Here is a 9,926-nt window from a genome sequence, read left to right on the forward strand (position 1 = left end):
GCCAATCACAGGGCAGCTTTTATTTTTCCACAGTAGTTTAATATTGAGCTCTGATTGGTTGCTATGACCAGTTTTTCTGCTCGACAGCATTTCCTACCAACCAATCAGATTTTGCCATGTATTTTATAACCAGAAGTGGAAAGATAAAAGCAGGAACCTGATTGGACGATATGGGAGGCCCCTGTGGCACTTCATGTAGTTGTGCGGCACTTCTGCCTCCGACCTCACATGGCACAAGTCGCGGTTTAGCTGTAGCCCAAAGGTTGGATTTATGTATTAACCAGTATTGTTACTTTTGTATAGATATCATAACTATAGGGGTCATGATGGCTGCTTATTACGGCTGGGGGGCCCAAGAGACCTCCGGCTGTAAAGAGATTTGACAACGGTTGTATATATTTATTAATGGCATTGTATTATTTGTAAGGTTGTAGAAAGTATAACTTACCCTGTGTAGAATCCTCGTCTATATATGTTGGTTGTTGGTACAGTATATATTGTATATGCTCCTAATGTTATACTTGACTTATACATTGCAAGAAATGAGATCAAAAAGTGCACGATACACACAAAACTACGGGGGGAAGGGGGGATCCCACGCGATAGAAACCAATCTGAGCTATCCTGGATCAAATATGTTATTTATTGTACATGAGTCCAGTATAATGTCCGCCGCTCCTCCACCCCATCCTGATACCATCTGTATACTGTGTATCTTACCCAAATGTTGTGCACTAAGTGTAACATCAAATAAAGTTTCTTATTCAATATTCGTTGGATTCTCTTATATTAACCCCCTCAGCCCCCCTAGCTGAAACCCCCTTCATGACCAGAGCACTTTTTACACTTCGGCACTACACTACTTTCACCGTTTATCGCTCGGTCATGCAACTTACCACCCAAATGAATTTTACCTCCTTTTCTTCTCACTAATAGAGCTTTCATTTGGTGGTATTTCATTGCTGCTGGCATTTTTACTTTTTTTGTTATTAATCAAAATGTAACGATTTTTTTGCAAAAAAATGACATTTTTCACTTTCAGCTGTAAAATTTTGCAAAAAAACAGACATCCATATATAAATTTTTCGCCAAATTTATTGTTCTACATGTCTTTGATAAAAAAAAAAATGTTTGGGCAAAAAAAAATGGTTTGGGTAAAAGTTATAGCGTTTACAAACTATGGTACAAAAATGTGAATTTCCGCTTTTTGAAACAGCTCTGACTTTCTGAGCACCTGTCATGATTAGAGATGAGCGAACTTCTGTTTTAAGTTCGGCGTCTAAAGTTCGGCTTCCGGTTAGCGGAGAATCCCGATCTGGATCCGGATATGAATTCCGACTTCCGTTGTGGTCCGTGGTAGCGGAATCAATAATCGGCCATTATTGATTCCGCTACCACGGACCACAACGGAAGTCGGAATTCATATCCGGATCCAGATCGGGATTCTCCGCTAACCGGAAGCCGAACTTTAGACGCCGAACTTAAAACAGAAGTTCGCTCATCTCTAGTCATGATTCCTGAGGTTCTACAATGCCCAGACAGTAGAAACACCCCACAAATGACCCCATTTCGGAAAGTAGACACCCTAAGGTATTCGCTGATGGGCATAGTGAGTTCATAGAACTTTTTATTTTTTGTCACAAGTTAGCGGAAAATGATGATTATTTTTTTTTTTATTTTTTTTTTACAAAGTCTCATATTCCACTAACTTGCGACAAAAAATAAAAAATTCTAGGAACTCACCATGCCCCTCACAGAATACCTTGGGGTGTCTTCTTTCCAAAATGGGGTCACTTGTGGCGTAGTTATACTGCCCTGGCAATTTAGGGGCCCAAATGTGTGAGAAGTACTTTGCAATCAAAATGTGTAAAAAATGACCGGTGAAATCCGAAAGGTGCACTTTGGAATGTGGGTCCCTTTGCCCACCTTGGCAGCAAAAAAGTGTCACACATCTGGTATCGCCGTACTCAGGAGAAGTTGGGGAATGTGTTTTGGGGTGTCATTTTACATATACCCATGCTGGGTGAGAGAAATATCTTGGCAAAAGACAACTTTTCCCATTTTTTTATACACAGTTGGCATTTGACCAAGATATTTTTCTCACCCAGCATGGGTATATGTAAAATGACACCCCAAAACACATTCCCCAACTTCTCCTGAGTACGGCGATACCAGATGTGTCACACTTTTTTGCAGCCTAGATGCGCAAAGGTGCCCAAATTCCTTTTAGGAGGGCATTTTTAGACATTTGGATCCCAGACTTCTTCTCACGCTTTAGGGCCCCTAAAAAGCCAGGGCAGTATAAATACCCCACATGTGACCCCACTTTGGAAAGAAGACACCCCAAGGTATCCAATGAGGGGCCTGGCAAGTTCATAGAATTTTTTTTTTTTCGCATAAGTTAGCGGAAATTGATATTTTTTTTGTTTTTTTCTCACAAAGTCTCACTTTCCGCTAACTTGGGACAAAAATTTAAATCTTTCATGGACTCAATATGCCCCTCAGCGAATACCTTGGGGTGTCTTCTTTCCAAAATGGGGTCAGTTGTGGGGTGTTTGTACTGCCCTGGCATTTGAGGGTCTCCGCAATCATTACATGTATGGCCAGCATTAGGAGGTTCTGCTATTCTCCTTATATTGAGCATACAGGTAATGAGATTTTTTTTTCCGTTCAGCCTCTGGGCTGAAAGAAAAAAATGAACGGCACAGATTTCTTCATTCGCATCGATCAATGTGGATGAAAAAATCTCTGCCAAAAAAAAAAAGGAGGGGAAAGGCGTCTGCCAGGACATAGGAGCTCCGCCCTACATCCATACCCACTTAGCTCGTATGCCCTGGCAAACCAGATTTCTCCATTCACATCAATCGATGTGGATGAATAAATCATTGCCGGGATTTATTTTATTTTTTTTACATACAAAGTGTTTGCCAAAGCATAGGAACGCCGCCTCCTCCTCAGCTCGTATGCCTCGGCAAACGTATCTGTTACTGCAGAGTAGAAATCCCATCTTGCAGCGCCGCATACACCGACTTGCGTGTAATCTGACAGCAGCGCAATGCTTCTGTCAGAATGCACATCAGTGCTGCAGCTAGTCGATCGGTTGGTCCACCTGGAAGGTAAAAAAAGAAAAAAAAAGAAAAGAAAAAACCAGGCCGCAACGTAATAATTTTATTAACTTTGCAACAGAACATATAAACTTTAACTTTTTGAACTAAACATTAACCTTTTTGCTTACTGGTGTGTTTTTTTGTTTTTTTTACCTTTATAGAACAAACCTCTCCTTCCCCATGGGTCAATGTGCAAAGCGCAAATCGCCCAAAGATGTGGCGAAGTGCGTTATGCACTTTGTCCCAGGTGAAAGGAGACGTTTGCAGCAGCTGTGTGAGTGAATGGGCCCTAATAGCCCTGTGTGCCTGTCCTGGTGAGATGATCCCTATGCTAGGTGTACCTGTGAGTGGTACTTCCGGAAACACTCTCCAAAGCATAGGGCAGGGTGGTCAGGACAGTCAGGACAGAAATAGCGGGTGTCACGCCTTATTCCACTCCTGCTACAGACACGACATCTTTTTCGGGGTGACTGTTGGGTTGAGGTACCAGGAACGACATTGGGGAAATGTCGCTCGTGTAGACGGCTAACTACACTGGTGGATGGGGCCACGGAACCTCCTGGGTACAGGAGGTTCTCGATGATCTCTTCCTGAAATTTGAGGAAGGATCCAGTTCTCCCAGCCTTACTGTAGAGAACAAAACTATTGTACAGAGCCAATTGAATCAAATATACAGACACCTTCTTATACCAGCATCTGGTTCTGCGGGAAACTAAATACGGAGACAACATCTGGTCATTGAAGTCCACCCCTCCCATGAGCAAATTATAGTCGTGGACTGAGAGGGGCTTTTCAATGACACAGGTTGCTCGCTCAATTTGTATTGTCGTGTCTGCGTGAATGGAGGAGAGCATGTAAACGTCACGCTTGTCTCTCCATTTCACCGCGAGCAGTTCTTCGTTACACAGTGCGGCCCTCTGCCCCCTTGCAAGACGGGTGGTAACGAGCCGTTGGGGGAAGCCCGCGCGACTAGTTCGCGCGGTGCCACAGGCGCCAATCCGTTCTAGAAACAAATGCCTAAAGAGGGCCACACTTGTGTAAAAATTGTCCACATAAAGATGGTACCCCTTGCCGAATAAGGGTGACACCAAGTCCCAAACTGTCTTCCCACTGCTCCCCAGGTAGTCAGGGCAACCGACCGGCTCCAGGGTCTGATCTTTTCCCTCATAGATCCGAAATTTGTGGGTATAGCCTGTGGCCCTTTCACAGAGCTTATACAATTTGACCCCATACCGGGCGCGCTTGCTTGGGATGTATTGTTTGAAGCCAAGGCGCCCGGTAAAATGTATCAGGGACTCGTCTACGCAGATGTTTTGCTCTGGGGTATACAAATCTGCAAATTTCAGGTTGAAATGGTCTATGAGGGGCCGAATTTTGTGGAGCCGGTCAAAACCAGGGTGGCCTCTGGGACGGGAGGCGGTGTTGTCACTAAAGTGCAGGAAACGCAGGATGGCCTCAAAACGTGCCCTGGACATGGCAGCAGAGAACATGGGCATGTAATGAATTGGGTTCGTGGACCAATATGACCGCAATTCATGCTTTTTAGTTAGACCCATGTTGAGGAGGAGGCCCAGAAAAGTTTTAATTTCGGAAACTTGGACTGGTTTCCACCGGAAAGGCTGGGCATAAAAGCTTCCCGGGTTAGCGGTTATAAATTGTGTGGCATACCGGTTTGTCTCTGCCACAACTAAGTCTAAGAGCTCCGCAGTCAAGAACAGCTCAAAAAATCCCAGGGCCGAACCGATCTGAGCTGTCTCAACCCGAACTCCAGACTGGGCGGTGAAAGGGAAAACTACAGGTGCGGCTGAAGTTGGGGACTGCCAATCAGGGTTTGCCAGCACCTCAGGGACTCTAGGGGCTCTACGGGCACGTCTTTGCGGTGGCTGCGACGGGGTCACTAATGCACGTGCCACCGTACCAGCTCCAACTGCCCTTCTGGTGCTCGCTACTTCACCATGTTCTACGGCAGTGCTGGTACTAGGTCCAGGGAGGGCTGGGCTGCTGGTGTATGCCTCACCACGTAATCCGACAGCACCAGCCCCACTCTGCTGCTCTTGAAGCGGATCCTGCGCAACCTGTGGTCTAGCGACACTGGGCCGGGTACGCCTGGTGCTATCAGGGACCTCAGCCTCCTCGTCCGAACTTTGGGTCAGAGAGCCACTGCTTTCTACAGGTTCGTATTCTGACCCGCTGGATTCGCTAATCAGCGAATAACGGACTGCGGTGCGGTGGGCTGGGCGCTAACTGATCCCTAAACTACCTAACCAAGGGGCCTAAACTATACCTAAAACCTAACGGTCAATACCAGTGAAAAAAAAAAGTGACAGTTTGCACTGATCACTTTTTTCCTTTCACTTGTGATTGACAGGGGCGATCAAAGGGGTGATCAAAGGGTTAATTGGGGTGCAGGGGGGTGATCTGGGGCTAAAGTGTGCTGTTTGGTGTACTCACTGTGAAGCCTGCTCCTCTGCTGGATCCAGCCGACGAAAAGAACCAGCAGAGGAGCAGGCAGCCATATAACAGATCATATTTACAAATATGATCTGCTATCTGGCACTCTGATTGGATTTTTTTAAAATCAGCAACCTGCCAGCCACGATCATTGGCTGGCAGGTTGCTGACGAAATACTCCTCGACGAAATGCCGGCCCGAACTGCGCATGCGCGGGCCGGCAAAGCGCGTCATCTCGCGTCTCGCGAGATGACGCGTATATGCGTGACTGTGCGCAGCGCTGCCGCCTCCGGACCGCACATCTGCATTAGGCGGTCTGGAGGCGGTTAACAAAGTAAACACAAAAAATAAATTCTTCACACAAAATATCTATCATCTATTTATCGATCTCATATCTATCTGTCATCTAATATCTCATATCTAATTGCGTACCTTGAAAAGTATTCATGCCTTTTGAGCTTTTCCAAATTTTTCTACGTTACACCCACAAGCTAAGGGTCCATTCACACGTCCGTTGTTTCTTTCCGGATCTGTTCAGTTTTTTGCGGAACAGATCCGGACCAGTTGCGTACCCATTCATTTTCAATGGGTCCTGAAATGTGTGCTGTCCGTTTCCGTTGTTCCGTTCCGCATGTCCGATAAAATATAAAACTTGTCCTATTATCATCCGCAAAATCGTATCCTGGTACAATACAAAGTCAATGGATCCGCAAAAAACGGATGACATACGGAAACATTTTCAGGAACAACGGATCCGCAAAAAACTGACCGAAATTCGGGATATAGAAAAATACTGACGTGTGAATGGACCCTTAAATGTATCTTATTGGGATTTTATGAGATAGACCAACACAGAGTAGCAAGTATGTGTGAAGGGAAAAGAGAATGATTCACGGTTCTCAACGTTTTTAATAAATAAAAATCTAAAAAGTACTCTGATATCCCTAAATAAAATCCAATGTGACCAACTGCGTTCAGAAGTCACCCAAATTAGTAAATAGAGTCCACCTGTGTGTACTTTATTCTCAGTATAACTACAGCTGTTCTGTGAAGGCCTCAGAAGCTTGTTAGTGAACATTAGTGATCGAACAGCATCATGAAAACCAAGGAACATACCAGACAGGTCAGGGATAAAGTTGTGAAGAAGTGTAAAGCAGAGTTAGGTTATAAAAAAAATATACCAAGCTCTGAAATGGAGCACTATTCAATCCATCATCCGAAAAATGGAAGGAGTATGGCATGACTGCAAACCTATCAAGATATGGCTGTCTACCTAAACTGACAGCCCAGGCAAGGCGAGCACTAATTAGAGAATCAGCCAAGAGGCACATGGTCACTGTGGAGGAGCTGCAGAGATCCACCACTCAGGTGGGAGAATCTGTCCACAGGACAACTATTAGTCGTGTACTCCACATATCTGGCAAGCCATAAGAAGTCCCATTTGCAGTTTAACACAAACTTTGTAGGGGACACATCAAACATTTGGAAGAAGGTGCTCTGGTTAGATGAGACCAAAATTGAACTCTTTGGCCTAAATGCAAAACGCTATGTATAGAGGGAAAATAATACTGCAGATCACCCTCAACACACCATCCCCACCGTGAAATATGGCGGTGGCAGCATCATGCTGTGTGGAGGCTTTCCTTCAGCAGGGACAGGGAAGCTGGTCAGAGTTGATGGGAAGATGGATGGAGCTAAATGCAGGGAAATCCTGGAGGAAAACTTGGTAGAGGCTGCAAAAGACTTCAGACTGGGGCAGAGGTTCACCTTCCAGCAGGACAATGACCCTAAACATACAGCCAGAGCTACAATGGAATGGCTTAGGCTTTTTTCACAATTGCGTTTGCCGATCCAGAACAGCCTGCCGGATCTGACATTGCCAGACACAACTTCAGAACATTATCGTATTAAGCCTTAGGTGCATATAAGCCTCGCAGCAACGAGGCTTATATGCTCCTGGGCTCCTTTAATCAGTTCAAGACCAGTCCATTTACCCCCAACAAGGCACATTTTCCTTTTTTTTGGTACCTGCATATTTGAAAGCCATAAAATATTTTTCCATTCAGTTTTATTAATAATTTTACGCCTTTTTTCAGTGATACATGGGGCCTAATTTTTATGTCATTTTTATTTTAGTACTTTTTTGTTTTTATTTTTTATAAAATTTTTAAAAAAGGGGAAAAATTGTTTATTTTTCACTTTTTCTTTGTTCATAGCACAGCGTGCAACTAAAATATTTTTTTATGTCCCCTTTCCATGCCACTATTTTTGATGCATAGGTTACGGTGGTTAGGGCTGGGGCTAGAAGCTGCATTGCAGAGTGTGGTTGACTTTTTCATTTTTTTTATTATTTTGTCTATTCTTTTTAAATTATTTTTTATATTTTACACTTTGTGCCCCCCATAAGATCAGACAAGACCTTTAACATTACATCACTGACAGCTGGCTCCCTGCTCATGCAGCTGCGGTCTCTACACGGACATTTTAAAACAGCCATGCAGAAATATGTGCCAACCGCCCAGACCTATATATATAGTCAACGGCCAGCCGGCAAGGGGATAAGCTCTATTTGCTGTCTTCTGCTCCAGTACCTGTCTGGTTCTGACTTCTCCTTTCATGGCTCTGGTTCTCCACTCTGGTAGGCGAGCTGTGGTTTTGACTGAGCCACATACCTGGGTCAGCACATAGGTGCACACACTGGAGCAGTATTCCCTGCCCACTTCCTGTCTGCGCTGAATCTCCTTCCCTTGCTAATTGTCAGCAAGAATCTGGTGCCCTCTGCTGGAGTTAGATGTTACAGCAGCTTCTCTGTCTGTTACATGCTGAACACAGTAGTGCTGTTGCAAAACTACAACTCCCAGCATGCCCAAACAGCCTACAACTATCAGCCTACAGCAGGGCATGGTGGGAGTTGTAGTTTTACAACAGCTGGAAGGCTGCAGGTTGAGCATGCCTGTGCTTAAGGATTGTCTTGTAGTATCAGCAATACTTGCAGTTTAGGAGTCATCTGGGGGACCCCTGAACATTACGATGGTCAGTTGAATGGAGGTACCCCTTCAGGTTGCTGACATGCTGGAAGACAACGACAATAAGTTGTCAATAAAAAAAAAAAATTATGTCCGCATGTAAAGAAAAAACAAATTAACCAGTGACAGGAAGAGTTGTCCAATATTATTTATTACTCGGAAGGTCTTTGAACTTGCACAGATGCATCAACTCAACATGAGGGCCGAGACGCCCCCTTATGACCTCCTGAAGATTTCAATCAACAGGGTCTTACATTTCGGCAGATGTTTATCATTTCATTTTCTAATTGTTACCCGTATATTATAGTAATAGTCCCCTCTGCCAGCTCGAGAAATAATAGGCACTTTCTTTTCTTCATGGTCTGCCTCTCGTCCGCCAGGAAATGCCCAACCCAAGGTCATTACTAAGTAGATATGGAGTTCCATTCCTGTATATAGCATATATAATGTCGCGTATCTCCCATGTACATCCTGAAAAATATTATCATACAGAGAACAAAATCCTAATTTTCTTCATATGGAGATGTGTGTGCTAGTGTTGGGGCAGTGTTCAAGGGCCCATGGCCATAGGGGGCCACAGCCCTTGGCAGTTTGAAGGAGTTCTCCCAATAACAAAATTTCAGAAGTCTACAGATAAGGTGAGAAATGCATGATTAGCGGAGGTCCGACTGCTTGGACCCCTGCCAATCTGTAGAACAGAGATCCCTGGGTCACTTGTGTGAATGGAGAGGTGGTGCACTCAGTTTCTGGGTTTTTCTGAAGCAAACAGCCCATTTTGTTGGTTGTATGGCCCCTGGTCTTTGGGTTCCTCTCACACTTGCAAACAGCAATAGCCAGGACTGCATCTCTGATGTAGAGAACTGGGGTGTGGAGATCCTCTCCAGCAGGAGGGATGTGGTCGCCACAATTCTGCATATTAAATCCCAAGAGAGAGAGAAACTCGGCCAGGTGATGCTACTATAGTTTTCAGTAGACTGCACGCTATAGAGTAAATGTCCCAGTAGACCACACACTATATTGTAACTGTTCGGTAGACCACACACTATAGTGTAAATGTCCCTGTAGACCGGACACACCGTGTTGTAAATGTCCATGTAGACCACACACTACAGTGTAAATGTCCCGGTAGACCTCACAATATAATGTAAATGTCCCTGCAGACCACATACTACAGTGTAACTGTCCTGGCAGATCACAGACTACAGTGTAACTGTCCCAGTAGACCACACACTATAGTGTAAATGTCCCAGTAGACCACAAACTATAGTGTAAATGTCCCGGTAGACCACACACTATAGTGTCAATGTCCCTGTAGACCACACAAAATAGTGTAAACATCCTG

This window comes from Bufo gargarizans, chromosome 9 (genome assembly GCF_014858855.1).
Source record: "Bufo gargarizans isolate SCDJY-AF-19 chromosome 9, ASM1485885v1, whole genome shotgun sequence".
Taxonomy (NCBI): domain Eukaryota; kingdom Metazoa; phylum Chordata; class Amphibia; order Anura; family Bufonidae; genus Bufo; species Bufo gargarizans.